Below are 20,348 nucleotides of genomic sequence, written 5' to 3'. Positions count from 1 at the left end.
TTACATTCTTAGCAACAATTCTATTTCCACTTGTAAAATGATTGTAATTTGGATGATGTACAAAAGTTTGAGCTTCTAAATGATTTTTTTAAATTAAGATCACTGAGAATGTTTCAGTGAGCCATTTTATGTGTCTCTGTCTTCACCTCTGAGTTTCATTCTGAGCATAAGAAATAGTTCCAGCTTGAACTAAATAAATGTATAATTTTTATAATCTTTAATTGCCTAGCTCCCCACCTATACAGCATTCAAAGAAGCCCTTTCTCTCTACTTGGGACTCTCTATGCAAAGAAGCAAACAATAGGTGGAATTTGGGGTGAGACAGGATCACATTATTTTGTTCATGCAGCAGGAACAGTGTAGCTGTCCTGTAGGAATCTCTGTATAACCAACGTATTAGATAGCTCAAGGGAGTGAGCCATCAAATTCAGAGGCCAATAGGTGGCCAGATGTCAGCAACCTGACCTTCATGATTTAATGGCCTCCAATCCACCTGCATGCCTGCTTCAGAAATATCTTTTTATAGTGCATATCTGATTCTACTGCTCTCTTGGCAACCTAATAAGTGACCTAGGATCTGTTTCTATATCAGCTCTTGCCACTGCCTGTGGTACTCCAGGCACACTGAATGCCAAGCATTCTCAGCTTTTGGAAAGTCCCTACACATCACATGTAATACCCTTTTTCCAGAAATACTCCCTGATGTCTCTGATGAACTCTAACTGATCGTTCAGTTTTTCCTGGGAAAACTCTTCTCTGTGGTCTTTGTGTTTCACAATTGATGTGAATTTGTTTTTTACTGGACATGAATTCCTCAGAGTAAAAATGACTTTTATTTAGATTTTCATTCCCAGTGCCTGGAGGAATTGTTAGTATTGTGTTCATAGAAAGCATTCAATAAGTATTTATTGAACAAAAATGAATTAATAAATGGATGGATGGATGGGTATGTTGGTGGATTAGTGAATGCATTGAAAAATGGGTGAATAGACTAACACTGGTTAAGTGGATAAAAGAGCAGATGGACAGACAAGTGAATGACTATGGATAGTTGTGTGAGCAGATGGACAGACAGATTGGTAATTGGATGGAATGGGCACAAGTTCTAAATTTGCTATTCTCTTACTGTATTTCCCTTAAAGAAAGAAAACAGAGTAGATAAAAGAGAGATCTGAAGAGAACTTAAAGTAAAATTTTAAGGCCCAGTTGACAATTTAGGAAATAGTACACCAGATCAAGAAAAGATCTGGGCCATTCTATTCCCTTTCCTGTGGAAGGACTACTTATTCAATTAGTGGAATTAAAGTGCACATCAAAATTCTTTCTCTGATTTATCTTGCTTTTTTTCAAATATTTCCTCCCAGTAGAAGTAAATAGGTATTTAAGTTGATGAAAGATTAAAATCACAGAACCATGGGTTAATATGACATTAGAAGAAATTGCATTAAAATTTTTAAGTCCTTTTAATTTAAAATGTAATTTTTGTTAACAATGACTGCAGAATGTCTATAATGGTGCAAATATTTCTGTTTTGTGTTCGTTTTACTTCTATATTTTATTAACATCAAAAATTCTTTTTTGTTGATATTTTAACTGGATCCTTTTATTGAACAACATTTTAGCCCTATATTGATTGTAAGACACTGAAATAATGAAATATTTTGTAATATAACTATAGGTCACAGATGCAGTAATATCAGCATCAAGATGGTCGCATTCAGTATAATTTCAGAAACCTGGGAGAAACTTTGGTGGCATGGTAGCCAATCTTTATTGCCCAGAGATGTTAAGGAACTATAATTGAAGAAAAGAAACAACAACAACAACAACAAAAAAACAATGCACTGTGAGTTGGTAGTCAGTCAAACAATCACTATCAATTCCATATTTACTTAGGTACCATGGACTGGACCCAAACTTGTTGCAAGAAGTGGCTGGACCATTTACATATCGGAATTCCTCATGGCCATAATGCAATCCTAAATCCTGGTTAATGGACTAGAGATGAATTCCTATTTTGGAACCCTAGAGAAATTGGTTTTTGGCCCAAATCATGGGTTTGTAGTGGCACAACCATGTTTGCTATTTTATTCTTAGAGATGAATTTTCCTGTACCATTTGTAGACAATGAGGCCATGAAGGACACAAAGGTTACACCACCCCTTGGCAACATGATCCACAAACAGAGGTCCAGCCTTGGGGAGGACTCCAAAGTATAAGGCACAGGAAAGGGATGCTCTCACCCTAGTCTGAGTCCACTGCAATTTGTTTCCATTGATGACACATGACATAGTTAACAGATACAAATATGAAAAGAATATACACCTTTACTAATAAAATACCATGTTCAATAATTAACACAGGGAATTTAAATATTCTACTGATTAAAAAATGGAAAACCTACTACAGAATGTGGTTCTCATAAAGGTGATCCCAGGTAACTTGTGGTCAGGTCCATGATACAAGACTGTTTGCAAATTACAGAATTCACATGGCATGAAGTGAGAGCATCAGGAGTGGATGATATCTTTGAGCAACTGTTGCATAATGTATTAAGTAAATTATGTTTATACTACCACATCCCCCAATGAGAACATTATGCATCCAAAGGAAATGGTCATTTGCAGACTGTAGGAACCCATGAATAATAATGAGGTAATTTTTTTTATTGTGGAAAATATGGTCTAAGCAACATCTTTGCACCAATGCAAGATATGTATCCTATCACATAGGTCACAGGTACAGAGGTTCATGAGCCCCAGGTAACAACATTGTGAATTTTTTTTAATCAATTATTCAGTGACTATATTACTCTTTAAAAAGTGAAAAGGTATAATACCTGTAATTATTTATATTTCACTTAGTTCAGCACTGCCTAGGGATAGTTTACCATATACATGCCATCTTCCACATGGACATTTGTTGCATGTCATCTTGGCAATGAGAACAGAAAATCTCAGATATGAAATTGATGGTGGAGGCTTTTCATTTTTGATATCCTTGGTGTAATTGTGATGCATCTGACAAAAAACCAAAATTTTTCCTCTTGAGTTTTAGTAAACTTTTATTGTTGCACTGGCAACAATAAAAAAACAATTGTAAGTTTTTAAAACTTACAATATTGCATATATTTCATGGTTGCATTCACCCCCTTCAACATTGTCCTTTATCCCCCACTCCCCACATCTGGAATAGTTTCAAGAAGATTTTTTTGTTGTGTAGTGGGGGTACATTGTGACATTTGCAAAATTTCTTACAATGTATCAAATATATCATACTTCAATTCACCCCCTCCACTGGTCTCCTTTATCTCCCCCTCCCCCATTCCTGGAATGGTTTCATCAGGTATCATTTTTGCTTTTACATACATGTATACACATTTTTGTACCATACTAACCCTCCTACTCCTTTTTGCTACCACCTCCCCCTCTCCTCCCACTTATATCAACACTGCCTCCACCCCTTCCCCAGGCAGGACCTGTTATGCCCTCTTATTCTCCAATTTTGAGGAAGAAAAGAAAAAAATGATACAGGAAGTTTCCTTGTGATATTTCTAGGTATAGATGTATTATAGTCCAAAATGGTTCATCTCCTCTGTTTTTCCTCAGTCTCCCTCAGTCCGTTTCTTATTTTGATTTCAGCGAGTTTAAGAATTCCGTATTCATTCTTGTATACAGAATACAAGTAATTTTCACATGTACATGCATGTGTACATAGTATTTGCAGTATATTCGCCCACCCTCTAACAGCTATCCACATATCTTGCCCCTCCCATTGGTACCAAACCCCCATTCAGTATGAGAGAGAGAGAGAGAGAGATGCAAAAACATAAGAACATTGAACCTCTGCTCACAGAAACCCCTTCCTAGTATCTTGTTTTCATTATTAATATTTCAAAAGTCTGGAATCACATTGTAAGTCTGAAAGTAGTCAAAAATGAAATACTAGATAAACCTACAATTTAAATAACTGTAAACTCTTGGAGATCAAACTGCAGGGAAGAAGGAAAGAAAAAAATTGAGGGAGTAGTAAAAGAATCAATACAAAGAATAAGTGAGCAGAGACAGAAAAGGAGGGAAGAAAGACTTGAAGGAAGGAAGGAAGGAAGGAAACAAGGAAGAAAGGAAGGAAAGAAGGAAGGAAGGAAGGATGGAAGGAAGGAAAGGCAGGGTAATGAGAAAGGGAAGAAGGAAGTCTTCCAGTCCCAGCCACCGTAAGTCTGGTGGTCTCCAGTGGTGGGTCTACTCCTGGGTGCTAGCTCTGCAGTAACGTCTTCCCAGGGCAAACTTGCTTCAGAGGAGGGGCAGCTGCAAATGAAAATATTTACAGCATGAGCTTGTTATGGGACACTTTGATCAGAATTCTGTGCCCTCTGGGAACTGTCCCCTCTAAATTGTAGTAAACAAAAGTGCCAGAAGGAGGTGATGGTGGTAAAATGAAGACCTCTGAATCAACCCACAACTTCTACAAGAGACCTTTCTGCTCTTTTCAGAACACACCTTGAGATATGATTATACCATTCTCTCTAAACAACTCCAGTCACATATTCACTCATCTCAGTCCCTCAGAGCCTTTCTTGTTGGCATCACCTATGACCCTATGCTGCCTTCTAGTGGTCAACCCAGCTCAGGATTTTGATACCAGTATGATTTTCCTGTATTAGGGTAGTTGCTCATTCTGCAATAAAATCCCTACTGTGTCATGGACTCCCTACCAACTAAATGGTGGAAGAGAAAACAGAAACCTGGAGAAGTTTGGGAAGAGTTTGAAAATCTGTAGGGCAATGTCACTGGAGGGATCCAAATATCTGCAGGGTATAGGTTGTACCCTGTTTCGGAACTGGGTTTCTCCAGGGAAGAGGCTTCAGCCTGTCTTTGGCCCAAGGTGTTTGGATAGCAGAGGCCATGGTATTTCATTAGCCACAGTTGTTCTCAGGCTAGAAGACTAAGATCTTAACCACCCTCAGTGTGTCTGCAGGTCAATAGTTGGATTTCATCCCTATTCATGGGGTACCTGCAGGACAGAGGCCGCTTGAGTGTGCATGGTGTCTGCAGGTCAGAAAATATCTCATGTCCCTGATCTCTAGGGCAGAGTCCAGTGCCAAGTCACTGTCTCTGGTCTTCCACAGGGAAATCTTGCATCTTATACTCAGCTCCCATATATCTGCTCAGGTGTAGCAGTGGCCTCTTCTTAGAACTAATGTATGTAGAGCAGAGGCTATTCTTCCACCAACCTTCATTGTTCAGAGCAGAGCTGACAGTTATGTATAGGACAGTGGTTGAGGCCTATCCTGTCATAGGGGTCTGCAAGATAAAAGCTGTGTCCTGTACACTGTACTCTGATTGCAGTCATTTCCAGGGCAGAGAACACAACCTGTACTTTCCTTGGGTGCCTTGAGAGCAGAGACCACTTGTTGGCTCTGGCTGTGGTCTCTTCCTAGCCTAAGTACCTGCAGTGCAAAAGCCTCAACCTGTTCCCACTTTCTGGGTGTCTTCAGGGCAGAGGCTTTGTCTTCTCCCTGGCCTTGGGGTTTCTTAATGACAGAGGTGCTAGAGGATTCCCATGTCCATAAATCAGAGGCCATGATGAATCTCTGTGTCTGCAGGGCAGTGGCAATTGATGTCTCCAGGTCAATTATTTTCATGCCATGATCTGCCTCCTGTCTGGCCTCTGTGTATCCACAAAGCAGAAGTCCAAGCATGTCCTCTGACCCAGGTATCTATAAGGCAGCAACTGAATCCTATCCTTGGCTCAGGGTACTGTTATAAAGAAGCTGTACCTATCTCATCCCTTGGTGTCAGTAGGCCAAATGCTACTTGTTGGTTCTGGTGTATGCAGGGAAGTCTTGCCTAGGTGTGTACAGGTCACAGACTGTGGCCTCAACCAACCCTGGGGATCTGTAAGACAGAGGACATGGTGTGTTCCACCATGAAGTTATCTGCAAAGAATAGGTTGCACTCTGTACCCTAGTCTCAGGTGCCTATGGGGCAGAGGCAGTGAACAGTTTCCTGACTTGAGGAATATGCAGGTTAGAGGATTTAATTTGCTTCTTGCTCCTAGGTGTTTGGAAGGTAGTGGTTATGGAATTGCTCCAGATTTCTGCAGGATGGAGGCCTCGACTTGCTCCCCACGAATGTCTGACTGCAGCACTGTGGTGATGGTCTTTGACTCCCATGTTTCTGTAGCCCAGAGGTGATGCATTTTCCCTGAGCCCCGTTTGTGTGCATAGCAAAGGATTTAGCCTCTTCCCACATTCTACAGTCATCAGGGCAGAGGCCATAGCCTGTCCCTGGTGCACCTGCATCTACAGAGATGAAGTCATGTTCTGTTCCCCATCTCCATGTGTCTACAGGGCAGAGACTGCTGGCAGGTTCCATGTGACTGGAGGGCACAGGATGTTGGAGGACTATGGGAGTTTTCATGCAGAGACACAGTTGTCTCACCTTAGTTGTCTATAAGGGGGGCAGTGTGGCCTGTCTCTACACAGGTTAACTTCAGGGTCATGATGTCTGCATGAGAAAGACAGTGACCTGTTCCAAACCCTCAGGTGTATGGACAGAAGAGGTTACCTGAAGTCTCTATCTGTATGTAGCATAGATCCTGCAACCCATCACAACACTCAGGTGTTTGCAGTGCAGAGGCCTTGGCTTGTTCTCAACACTTGCATGGCTGGATGTCTCCAGGTGTCATCAGGGTCAAAGCCATGGCACACACCCATCTCAGGTTTCTCCTGAGCCTATCCCTAGCTGGAGTGCTGAGGCTGTGGTCTGTCCCTAATCCTCAGGGGTATGGATGGCCCAGACTGCTTGAGGGCCCAGGATGTCTGAAATACTGGAGGTAGCCTGTCCTTGTATAGGCTGTCTCTATGGCACAAGCTATGGCCTTTCCCTGACCCTGGTGTGTGTAGGTTAGCAGGGCAGAGGTAGCATCCTTTTGCTGGCCCACAGTTTTAGTCATGAAGAGATTTCTTGAGGTCACTGGGCATCTTATTTGCCACATTGTAGCCAGCATGAAGAGAGAGTAACAGAAAGGTGCCAAGACCAAGATAATAAATTTAACATGCACATGTTATCTGACTATCATCCTTTTCATTGCTCATAAGATTTTGTTATCTGTCTGTGAACTAGGTTAGATACTGACTTCTCCTTGTTAGTCTAAAAACAAATATGTCATTTTCCCAACGCATTCAAACTGAAACTGTGTGACTAAATAGAAATTTCAGAAAAGTCAACACCAATTTTGTATGGTCAAACTTCATGCCTGACACTTTTGGGAATTTCCCAAAACATCAGATGACATTGTCAAAGGATTTCAAACTTGAGGGCAATCCACCAGATATCAAGTGCTGTTGTCATTTTACCATCTAATGTTGCTTCAAATTCAAATCTACAATATGTACTCACCTTCTTCTAGACTCTGTATCTAAGTTTATAATTTGCTCCATCAACCTTTTCTTTTCTTTCTCATTTTTATTGAAAAATAATTTAAATCCTCTTCAAGCAATGCAATCCAGAGTGAGCTGTTTAAATATGACTATAACATAGGAACATTGTAGATATATTCATTGGTCAACAAGGCACACCCTGTACTCTTGTCTGAAAAAATGCTGTTTTCTTATAAATTCTGAAGCTGTTAACCAAAATTTAAAAAATAATTAATATTAGATCTAAATATTTCATCAGGTAATTGAACCATTTTCCCATAATTTACTTGGATTTGTGTAATCTCTGCTTCTGGCTACTTCTCAAACTCTACAGTATTCTCCTATTAGTCAGATTGATAACATCATCTGGGCATCATATTTTCTGAAGTGCCTTAAACATTTGCCACCTGCCCCTGATTCCTCTAATGATTTCTATGGGAATTGAGCAACTGAACCTCATGGACTAAATGACAGAAAAACTACTGATATCCAGTGTTGAGATTTTCAGATGACATGTGTCAGTTAATCAGAAAGGCTGAACAAAATGGGGGAAATATTAAAATAAAATTGAGACCAGTGTTGAAAATTCCATGAGCAGGCAGAGGGAGTAAGGCCATTCAAGCAAGACTTAGTATTTCTTGCAAGTGTCCCTGATCATTGCAAATAAATCTTAAGTCACTCTCCAAAAATGGTATAAGGTGCTCTATTTGAAACAACCCTCACTATCTGAAAATCCCTATTATGTTATATTATATATTTTATAGTATTATAAATAATAATCAATGATTATGAAGGTTATATAGCTTCCTCATTTTCACTGTATTAGCCATGTCCTAAGGTCTTTCCACATTTTATTTGCAGTGAGGACAATATTCTATTGTATACACAGTAATCATTTTAAATATTTTGAACCTGATAAGATTTTATTTTTGACATTGCTGAGTTTTATACTTTTTCTCTTTAACTTAGTTTAGGTGTGGTAATTTAAAAATTGACTTGTTATTGGAAAGAATGAACTCTTTGGTTTTGACAGTAATTCTACCAACTTAATTTTGTTTGAGTGAATTTCTAATGACTTTTGTAATTAATAATGCTTTTACTATTGCTATTCTAATGATTTCTTTTACTTAACAAATAATTTATAAAATTTCAAATTTTGTACTTAACACCAGGATGTATATTCATGAATTATAATTAATATTATATTACAAAATTTGAATGCTCTGTTTCTATTTATTCAAGTTTTAATTGTGTCATTTAAGTTTCCCTAAATAGGATAAAAACAAATTTTTAATTGAATATTTATTTATTCATTATTATTAACTTGGTGGTATTGAGGTTGAAGAACACCAAGGCCTTGACTTTTTCAGCAGGCACTCTACCACTTGAACTATGCTCCCAGTGTGGGTATTTTGAGATGGGGGTTGCCTTATGTCCTGGCCAATACTCCAAGTTGTGCTTCACCACATAGTTGGGATGACAAGTGCACAAGCCACTGCACCCAAACATTGTTCAAGATGGAGTCTCATGAACATTTTCCCCAGGCTGTCTTCAGACCGTGATCCCATTGATCTTCACCTCCCGAGTAGCTGGAATTTCATGCTTAAGCCACTGTGCCTGGGTTGAATCTGTAAAGTTTTTGAATGATTTCATTTTTAATATTTTTGGTATTAATTTTTGTTGTATTTTTTCAGAACTCTAATTTTGCCATAAGTCTATTTTTCTTGGTTACTTTGAGATGGCTTTTACATAATGAACTAATGAAAAACTACTAGATAAATTTTGTAAAAATATATAGTGTAGTCATCAAATAAGCAAACATGTCAAACCTGTTTGGTAAAATTCAGTTTTATTATTCTTATCCTTTTTAATTTATCACTTTGATATGTTTATTTGGCAATATTTTAAAATATAATATAAATCCTAAATCTAATTTGTCTCAATGATTCCTTAAATGAACATTACTTTTAATGTTATATTTATTTCTATGTTTCCCAAATATGTATTTTTAATGGATGGTGACTTTTAGCAAGTCCTGTGTAATGTCTTTGTTTTGAAGGTAATGTTGATATTAATACTGACATATTGGCTTTGCTTTATTCCCATGTCTTTTTCCTCATAATCACCTCATAAAGACCTGCTGATGAAGCAAAGCTAACTTTAGTAACTTGAGGGAGCAAGGGAGAATATCATTCTTTACAAAACAACATAGGGGGAGAACTAAAAAAGAAAAATGTGTCTATGTGTGTGTGTGTGTGTGTGTGTGTGTGGTGTGTGTGTGTGTGTGTGTGTGTGAGAGAGAGAGAGAGAGAGAGAGAGAGAGAGAGGTTCCAAGGAGGCAAAGAATTTGAAGCAATGTTTGGTGGCTAAATACTTTTCCAGAGAAGTAAACTGTCAATACTAATGAACTAACTGATGTTCTGAGTAGATGGCAATTTGCTCAGAAAAATGAAGTGTATGTTAGTACAAATGGGTTTGCATAAATATCGTCAGTCCAATTATGGTGTTACTTAGTGGTTTGTAATCTTACCTTCTTCAGCAGGACTTTCTTGAAGAAACTAGCTAAGTCATGTTGACATGAGTCCATTCAGTTCTCAAACAATACAAATCATGTTAAAACAATCTATTTCCTTTTTGCTCTGTTCAAGTTTTGATTTTTGAACATTCGTACCATTTCATTAGAAGTTTGACTTCCAAATTATACATTAATAGATCTAGTTTTGTATTTCCTCTTCTGTTCCTTATGTCTGTATTTCTAGCTTTATGTCAATGGCATCTCTGTTTTCTTCTATAAATTCTTTTGTAATCAAATTTATTTTTGTGCATGGAATTATGTAATACTTCTGAGTTTTAATGAGTATTCAATTGTTTTGAAATCCTATTGCTTATTTGCTAAAATTAAGTTCATTTTTACATACATCTACATTTCTGGGCTTCCTATTCTCCCTCAGTGATCTATATGTCTATCCTTATGTTTGCTATCCATTGCAACAATTATTGTACTTGGTTAATATGTCTTAGCATAAGTGCCTAAAAACTTATATTGACTTAAAATATCACTGATGCTATTCTAGATTTTGTGATTTTCCCATTTAATCTGGGAAACTGGACATCCTTTGGCATTCATTGCAAAGGAGTCTGATAAAAAGTGCTATCCAGTTTCTGTAGTGGCTGTCCTATGGCAAGGTGTATAGTTTGATAATGGGGAGAAAGCCTGAGCTACTAAAGAAGGTTGAGATTCAAAGACATAGTGCTTGGAAACAAGAGATCCTAAAAATGAGAAGAATACTGACACATCTGTGAGAATCACAGGGATAAAGTGAACCATACTTTTCTGTTGAGAGTATCATGGATCTAGAGAAAACCTGTGCCCAATATTTCTTTCAGATCTGGTACATTCCAATGGCTAATGCACAAAGAAAAACTGAAAACCTGTGTTTTCCACAAAAGGAATGTTGAAATTCTACTGTTTTGTGTAGATAATGTGTAGGATAATTGTGTGCGTATGTTTGAGGGTGATGTTGTACCTCTCGATGATTAAATTTCCTTTTAGCAATCCACAGGTGATAATTGGCTAGTGCTTTAGAAGACACGTTAGTATTCTGATTTGTTTTTAAATAAGCTGAAACATATTACCAGTGAATCATACAGAATAGAGAAATCTACCAATAGAATTTCTGTTCTCTTTAGGGCCACAATCCTTGATGAAATCTTGGTATGATGGGAAAAAGATTGCTATTCCTGTAGTAAATACAAGTGTTGGTTTACTTCTCTGATTATAAAAACAGTGATTTCAATGGGAAGTATTTGAGTACAGTGGAAATTAAAGTAGAACAGCACTAACAGAAACAATTATGAGTGCTATTTAATATATGGTTATTATCTCTATTAAAGTTAACAACAAACTTTGAGAAATCTTTGTGTCTCATCTGGAGTGGAGAAAAATGTAATGCAAGGATATATCCTATTACATTCTCATGGGTCACAACATGTTTTTATGCATAAATCTTGTTGGTATTTAATAGTAACATAATGTTCAGTGTATTGATTACCCTTGGTCCCACCATGTCAGTGTCGGCTACACATGACCATGTAAAATATCTGCTCATACAAATAAAGACATTATCAGGCAGCTTCTTCCAAGAAGTTGGGCATATCCAATTTTGGAGGAATAAACTTTAAAAGAAATTAAAGCCTTTTAACTGGACTAATGAGAAAACTCCTCTAGTGTGGTGATTGTAAGAAATACCTTAAACCTTCACCGAGTAAGGATTAATGGATATTTTAAACATTTTGGAACCTCCTGTATTTTTAAGATCAGTAGCCTGAATTTCTAGAAGGCCAGGATAGATAGCTACACTTTGGGGAACCTTATTTCCCATGACTTATACCATTAGTTAGGGCAGGTTCCCATGTGACTGATGAATTCAACTTTACTAGCAGCTGAGAAAACATATAGACAAGAATTTTTCTTCTGCATGTTGTAACTATCTTGAAGACAGCAGATAAAGCAACACAATTATGCCATTCTTATGTAGATTATATGGGCTAGGTTATACAATGATATCTGAAAGCAAATATATTAGTAATCTATTGCTATGCAATGAGTAAGATAGTCTTAAGGCTTCCTTCAATCTATGCAGACTTCAGACAATTTTCTTTCTCCCTAAACACACTTATTCCTTTTATAAGAAAATTGAAATTGTAATTTTGTGCCTTTTGAGATAAAAAAAACCTGAGTATTTTTCTACACAGGAATATTGTCATAAAGGAAAAGACAAAAATCAATAAAGAGTGTTCAATATATTTAGTCATGAATGAAATGTAAATAAACTTATACTGAGATTCCATCTCACCCCAGTAATAATGGCTATTGTCAAGAAAACAAAAATTACAAATGATGATGAAGATGCAAGTGGACAGGGAGCATCTACATTGTTGGTGGAAATGTAAATTAGTGTAGTAACTGTGGAAATCAATAGGGAGGTGCCTCAAAAAATTAAAAGGATCATATGATCTTTCTCTACTGCTTTTGGATGTGTGCCCAAAGTAATTTAAATAAACATATGATAGAGATAGATGCATTATCTGTTTATTGCAGCACTATAAACAATAGGCAAGTTATCGAATCAGCCATTCTATATACATTTGTCTGTTGTTTGGTAACTGCACTGACTATATATAATAATATATATTATATATAGATAGATATTCAGTCATAAACAAGGCTAAAAGTTTTATTTGCAGTAAAGTAGATGTAACTGGAGATCATCATGCTAATCTAAAATACCCAGATTCAGAGAGACAAATATCACACCTTCTCTAATATGTAGAAACTAGAACTAAAAACAAAAAAATATAACCATAAAAGGGGGACCAATTTTGGAACAGGGATCCTGGTGGAGGTGGTAGAGAGAGAGGGCAAGGGGGAGGTATGATCAATGTACATTTGTATGTGCATATGAACAGGAAATTAGGAAATCCATTCAAAATTTTTGTAAGAAGTTTTAGAAGTGGGTTGAGCAAAGTAAGGAAAAGAATGAGTGTTAGAGAGAAAGAATATGATCAGAGTACATTATATGAGTGTACTCACAAGCAAATATATGTAAGAAAATATCCCAAGGAAACAGTTCACTTTGTATAATTAGCTTGAATGAATAAATACGTTTAAAAACAACAGTATCCTAATGTCCCATTGTCTGTTGGGAGGAAGAAGTCTCAGCACCACTTAGCAAACATGGTGACCTAATTAAATTGAACAACTTCTCTGCTGGGGCTAGTGGAGTGGCTCAATTGGCAAGAGCACCTACCAGGTCTGTGTGTGAGGCACTTAGTTCAAACCCCACTCCTGCCAAAAAAAGCTAGAAAAGAAAGCATGGCTGGTGGAGTGGCTCAAGTTGTAGAATGCCTGTCCAACAACATCTTTGCCAGTATTCCTCAGAATATTCCCTTTAGCTCATTCTGAAATTTGAAAGTTCTCCAACCTTTTGTTTAACAAAGCAGAGGTCAATTTCTCTCCTATTGCAAGAGTCTTGCTATTCTGAAGTCAGAGGGTTAATAAATTAAGAAACAGTATATGCAGCTAATTACCTAGTGAGAACTCTGTTTATAGCATTCAGTACAGAAAAACTTTTCCACAAATAAATTGAATGAAAACCAGCAGAAAGTGGTTAGCTATGTTTGTTTTGTTTGCTTTTATAAAAGTATATTTCCTGTTTAGAAAATGATGTTTAAATAATAATAAATATATAGCATGTAGAATCTCTGAGATATCTCAATAATGTATATCAGCTAGTATACTTCTAGGCAATTTGAATATAGTTGACAATAACAACTCCTTATTACCAAAGGCACTAAAGAAATGCTCTAGTGGATTTTTTATTGCACAATAGAAGTGGTAGAACCATACAAACTCATTGAGGATCCAAGTCACATGACCTACTAAATCATACTCTGTAGAAATTAAAAAGAAACAAATTAAAAAATACATGAAGAATTTAAAGAAGAGATAAATTCAAGGAAGAGTGTAAAAATATACATTAAATAAAAATAATAGTATAAAAGACACTCTATTTGGTTTACTCATATATATACATGTATTTGATATTTTGAATTAACAATATTTTGGTAGAATCCAGAGAATAGAATTTTCAGATTCAACAAAACTTCAATTCCATTTGTGATTCCTAATAACACAAATACTCACATACACACACACGCACACAAACACACAAACACATCTGGTAATAAAATAATTTCAATATATACGCATCAACTGTCTGTAGCACATATAACCATTCTATCACCCTTATTGCTATAAAGCTTGTTAAATTGATATTATACCTCTTATGATGAATTTGGTCTACTTGCATTTGAGAATCAATCAGTGATTCAAAACCTTAAAACACAGGAAAGCATATGTAAGAGAATTATTCTCTGCAACTGCTTGTGTAATATCAAAGAGATGGGGAGTACTGACATTCATTTACAGTCATTTAATACTGAATATTGTAATAACAACTAATATTATGATAATATTTCAGCAACTTCACCAGTAGAACACAGATACTACTGAAGCTGGTTTCTTGGCTGGTGACACAGCAGTGGTTGGCAGGAGGCTGCTCTGGGCTACCCGGATGACGTTTTGTCTACAGCCATGGAGGCTTGAGAGCAGGTATGGGGACTTGGCACACAGCACCAGCGCCAGAAGGTTTCGTGTGCATGCCTGAGGTGCTGGGAGGCAAGGGAAGCCCAAAGCCAGACTCCAAGGTCGGGTCTGTGTAACAGGCCAGGGCTGCGGGAGCTCATTAGGCAACAGGGCCCAACATGGCCTCGCGTGCACCCAGGTTCCCAAAGAGGCAGCACAGAAGTCCTAGCAGTGATGGCTAGCTGCCAAGGTGCATGGGGACATTGGCAGCTTTCGCAGGGCAGGGATCCTGGATCTGACAGAAGGGAAGATCAGGAAAAGCCATGGGGAGCAACAAGAGCAGTGTCCACTCCTGTGGGCAGCAGGAAGACGGGCTCTAGTACCAGGCGGCCAACTGCGGCGATTCTCTGATCTGGCCTCCCTCCTTTTGGATCACTTCGCCCCAGCTCCCCTGTGACACAGACAGCTCCCCATGAGGCAGATGTCCTCCTCCACCACCTCTTCCCCCTTGGCCTTCCTGCATTGATCCATCTTACTATTCCTCCTGCACTGCATTGATGCATCTTCCCCTTCCTCCTGTACCAGCATAACTGCAAACCCAGCATGCTTAGGGCTTCAGGAATCTCCCTTCCCCTTGTATCTTGCAGACCACAGCAGTCAGTTAACAGCTGACAGTGGCATCCCAAGTGTGGTTCCACTGCCTTTCTCCCTCCCTCAGATGGAACCCTGATGAAGCTCCACCTGGAAGTGGTGGTACTGAACTGCCAAGGTAGGAATTTCATTGGTCTGCATGCTTCGAGCCCTGGTTGTTTGTCAGTAGCAGGCATGTGGAAGAGGAACAATATAGGAGAGCAATCAAGGTGTGAGTTTACATTGGCTGAGTAGGTCAAGGCCCAGGGCTCTGGGCAGAAGTGCTGGCGAGTGGGAGGAACCAATTGCAAATCATCCCACAAGTGAGAGGATTTTTTTTAAATTTCCTTCTTCCTCCTGCACTCCCAGGGCTCTCACTCACTTTGCTAGATAATCAAGACACCAACCAGAGTGGATTGCATTCACACCTCTAATCCCACTCAGGAGGGAAGTCTGGAGTTCTATTACCAATAGGAGGAGAATGACACGTTTTTCCTGTCTTCCACCTAGACTTTATGGCCACTCTCCTGCTTTCCTACAAAGTCAGGACAGAGAAGAAGGGTGATGGTGCTAAAAGTCATGTACAGGCAAGTAATCTGTGAGTCCCCATCTTAAAAGATGCATGAATAAAAAGAGTTGCAATAAGCACTGATGCTCCCTTTGAAGCACACAGTTCCATCTCCAGTCCCACAGAAACAAATAAATAAACAGGGAAAGAGAGAAATACAGAGATGATAACTTCATATATCAGCAAGTGAACTAGTAAACACATAAATACATAAACAGACACATAAATACCTAACAGAAAACATAAATGAGTGAGTGATGTTGTGAATACCTAAGTGAAGAAAGGACTAAAAAAAATAAACCAACATACCTACAGAGTAACCAACACATGCATGCATACATAAACACATATATACATAAAGGATGTAATAAAATCCTGATGGGAAGAATACATCCACAAGCACAGAAAACTGTGCAGGAATAAATGAATGAATGATAAATTAATGCTCATTTGAATAACTGAATGAAAATACAAAATTGAATAAATCCTATAACTATCAGTATTTCCATAAATATTTAATGTATCAAGGACTAAAAACCAAATGAATGCACAGATAACTGCTCAAACACCTAAAGAAACACAGACATACATATGAAAATGAACGAATGAATGAATAAATAAATGCGTAAAAAAACAATAAACATGTAAAAGATGGAAGGAAGAAAGGAAGTAAGGAATGAACAAAGGAAGGAATGAAGGAAGGAAGACAACTGTGAATCAATGAGTAAAAATAAATAAATAAAAATATAAATGAATATATAAAAACTCCATAGATCCATCAGAAAAACACACATTTTGCTCTTTAGCATCTGGCCAGACGTCCTGCATCCCAGATGGCTGCAAGGAGGCAGCTGTCTTCCTCCACCACCTCCTCCCCCTTGGCTTCCCTGCATTGATTCATCTTCCTATTCCTCTGTCCTGCATTGATGCATCTTCCCTTTCCTCCTGCACCATCACAACCATAAACCCAGCATGCTTACGGCCTTAGGGATCTCCCTTCCCCTTGCATCTTGCAGACCACAGCTGTCAGTTGACTGCAGACAGGGGCATCCCTAGAGTGGTTCCACTGCCTTTCTCCCTCCCTCAGATGGAACCTTGAGCGATTACCACCTGGAGGTGGTGGCGCTGAGCTCCCAAGGTAGGAATTGCACTGGCTTGCTTGGTTCAAGCCCTGGTTGTTTCTCAGTAGGGAGCCCATGGGAAGAAGTAGAATACAGGACAGCAATCATGGCAGGAATTTCCATTGGGAAAGTTAACTCAAGGCCTAGGGTGCTCAGCACAAGTGCTGGTGGGCAGGAGGACCCAAGTGAGAAGAAATTTTTATTTATTTATTTCCTTATTCCACCTGGACTCCAGGAGGCTCTTGCCTGCTTTGCTAGAAAATTAAGACACCAACTGGGGCGGATTGCATTCTTACCTCGAATCCCACTCGGGAGGGAAGTCCTGAGTTCAATTACCATTAGGAAGCAAATGCTAATTTTCCCTGTCTTCCACCTGGACTTTATGGCCTTTCCCCTGCTTTCAAAGAACATCAGAAAAGGGAAAAGGGAGATGGCACTGACAGACAAATCCTTGCAAGTAATCAGTGATTCCCCATCTCAACAGATGCATCAATAAAAAGGGTTGCAATAAGCACTGTGGCTCCTTTCGAAGCATACAGTGCCATCTCCAGTTCCACAGAAACAAATAAATAAACAGAGAAAGTGAGAAATACAGAAATGATAACTGTATATATCAGTGAGTGAACTGGTAAACACATAAATACATAAACAGACACATAAATACTTAACAGAACACATAAATGAGTGAGTGATGTTGTGAATATCTAAGTGAAGAAAGGAATAAAAAGAAATAAACCAATACACCTACAGAGTAACCAACACATGGATGCATACGTAAACACATATATACATTAAGGATGTAATAAAAGCCTGATGGAAAGAATACATCCATAAGCACATAAATATGTACAGGAATAAATGAATGAATGATAAATTAATGCTCACTTGAATAAATGAATGAAAATGCAAAATTGAATAAATCCTGTCTCTATCAGTATTTCCAGAAATATTTAATGTATCAAGGACTAAGCTAACAAATAAATGCACAGATAAGTACTTAAACACATAAAGAAACACAAATATACACATGTAAATTAATGAGTGAGTCATAGAATAAATGCATGAAAAGAACAAACATCAAAATGATGGAAGGAATGAAGGAATGAGTATATGTGAGAATATATTTCTGGACTCTATTTCATTCCATTGTTTCTCTACTTTCATACTCATATCATGCTGTTGGTATTTTCAATGCTTTATAACAATACTTGATTTTGTTTGGCAATAATGGGGTCTGAACTCAGAGCCTCATGCTTTCTAGAAAGGTGCTGTGCCACTAGAGCCAAACTACACTTTTGCTTTAGTTTGTTTTTCAAATTGGGTCTCTGATTTTTGTCCAGGCTGTCCTTGGACTAAGATCCTCCTTCTTCTGCCTCCTGAATAGCTAAGATAACAGGCATGCACCATCAAGTCCAACTTATTTTTTGTTTTTGTTTTCAAGATAAGATTTTTCTAGCATTTGAAGGGGAAGGGATGGGTTTGGCTCAAATCATGATCCTCCAATCTCTGCTGGGATTATAGTTTTGTACCACCATATCCAGCCTAAAACTTCATAGTAATTCTTTAACTTCAACAGGCAAAGTCCGTTAAAATTGTTTCATTTTTTTCCCTAAAGTTGTGTCAGGTATTCCTGGTATTTTGTATTTTCATTTGCCTAATAAATTGGTATGTCAGTTCAGAAAATAATATAAGTTCCCATTTTAACTTATGCTTTAGAAGTGAGTTTTAAATTGACTTGGGTATATTTATTGGGTGCAGTGTGTCATTTTAATGTATAACTATACTCACTGGGTTTCCACTTAGCACTGAATATGTAGAAAAAACTGAGGCTAACTGACAGGTTGATATTGAGTCCTCTGATGCATTAATACAGTATATCTGTCCAATTATTTAGCCTTATTCTGATCTCTCAGCTGTGCTTTCCAGGGTACATTTCTTGAACATTTTCAGTAAAATTAATTATAAAATATTTCAGGTAATTTATGATATTGATAATAGTATATTTCACTGGTTGCAAATTTCAATCACTCATTTCAGGTACACAGAAATATCACTATTCCTCCTACTGTGTTGGATTCTGTCTTGCTAAACAACTTTGCTTAACACACTTATTAGTACCAGTAGCTTTCAGTCAATTCCAAACAACTTCTTCCATACATAATCATAGCTAGAAGATATAAAGATAGCTTTATTTCTCAATTTTGGATCTAGATTTAAGTTTTTCATTTTACTGCATTTTTCTTAGCTAGAACATTTAGCATAATATTGTATAGAAGTGGTGAAATAGGGTGCCTCTGACATATTTCTAAGCATACAGGAAAACACATAGCTTCCTATATTGAAATATGACATTAGCTATGGAGTTTTCATAAGTTCCTTTTATTGGTATAAGTAGTTTCAGTTACTTTTGATTCCTTTCTGTTTCTTGCCTACTGAGAATTTTATCAGAAGTGGATGTGTAAGTTTTACAAATATTTCATTTATTTTTATGATTGTATTTGACTTTTGAGTCAGTTAATGTGAATGATTTGATGATTTTGAATGTCTAACACTCTGTTTTCTCAGATATATCCTAGTTATTGTTGATATATTTCCACTAATATAACTTTGTTTTAAATTGCTAAAATACATTTTTAAACTATCATACTTCCTTTTTTCTCCACTCTCATCCATATAACTGATTTTAAAAAGTATATTATAATGTATTATATCAATCTGTGTAAAATGCATGACAAGCAAGTATTTGCGTCTTTTATAGGTCAAGTTTTCATTTGTTTGTATGTTTTAAGCAGATCTTATTCAGTTCTAACCTGGTATATGATAACTTCTACTGTAACAAATTCAAATATATGATACTTTATCATCTGCCAGTATGTTTATCTTGAAATGGTGAATCTACTTTTGTGTGCCCTATCTCAGAGAAGTAATAAAGAATAAAACAATATAAGAATATAAATCTGTGATGGAAAATATTCTGAAAAGGATTTAAAGTCATATAGATGTTTACTTCATGTGATGCGGCAATACATATCAAATCATAGACAATATTGTGGGAACAATTTAAATATCTAAATAATACAAACACTTAAATGTTTCCTAAACATATGTGAATGCAAATGTCAAATTGGACTAGATAACTTCATGAGGTTACTTGTAGTTCAAACACTTGTAATTCCTTAGGTTAGTAAAAAGGGTAACAATATTTTTGCATTAATATATTAGAAATTCCAGTGTCCATATCCCTCAACATGAAAAAGGTAGTAATTGACAATATTTTCATGATTTTCTTAACAGGTGTAATTTTGAATGGAATTTATTTCATGCTGGATATGTATTTATTGGCTTTATGTAGTTTAAGTTTATATAGCCCAAACCAAAACACCTTTAATAAGGAAACATATTGTTAGCTAATAGATAGTCCATCCATAATGTCTATGAGTGTTTAATTTCCTTGACTAC

The 20,348-nt window shown here is 37.2% G+C and overlaps 1 pseudogene; it reads left to right on the top strand.

The window, feature by feature from the left end:
• The first annotated feature begins 14,559 nt into the window (after positions 1-14,559).
• LOC109675178 (targeting protein for Xklp2-like) overlaps positions 14,560-20,348 on the top strand; it is a 74,231-nt pseudogene continuing 68,442 nt past the window's right edge.

This window comes from Castor canadensis, chromosome 9 (genome assembly GCF_047511655.1).
Source record: "Castor canadensis chromosome 9, mCasCan1.hap1v2, whole genome shotgun sequence".
Lineage (NCBI taxonomy): Eukaryota > Metazoa > Chordata > Mammalia > Rodentia > Castoridae > Castor > Castor canadensis.
This window is presented reverse-complemented; position numbering and strand designations above follow the sequence as displayed.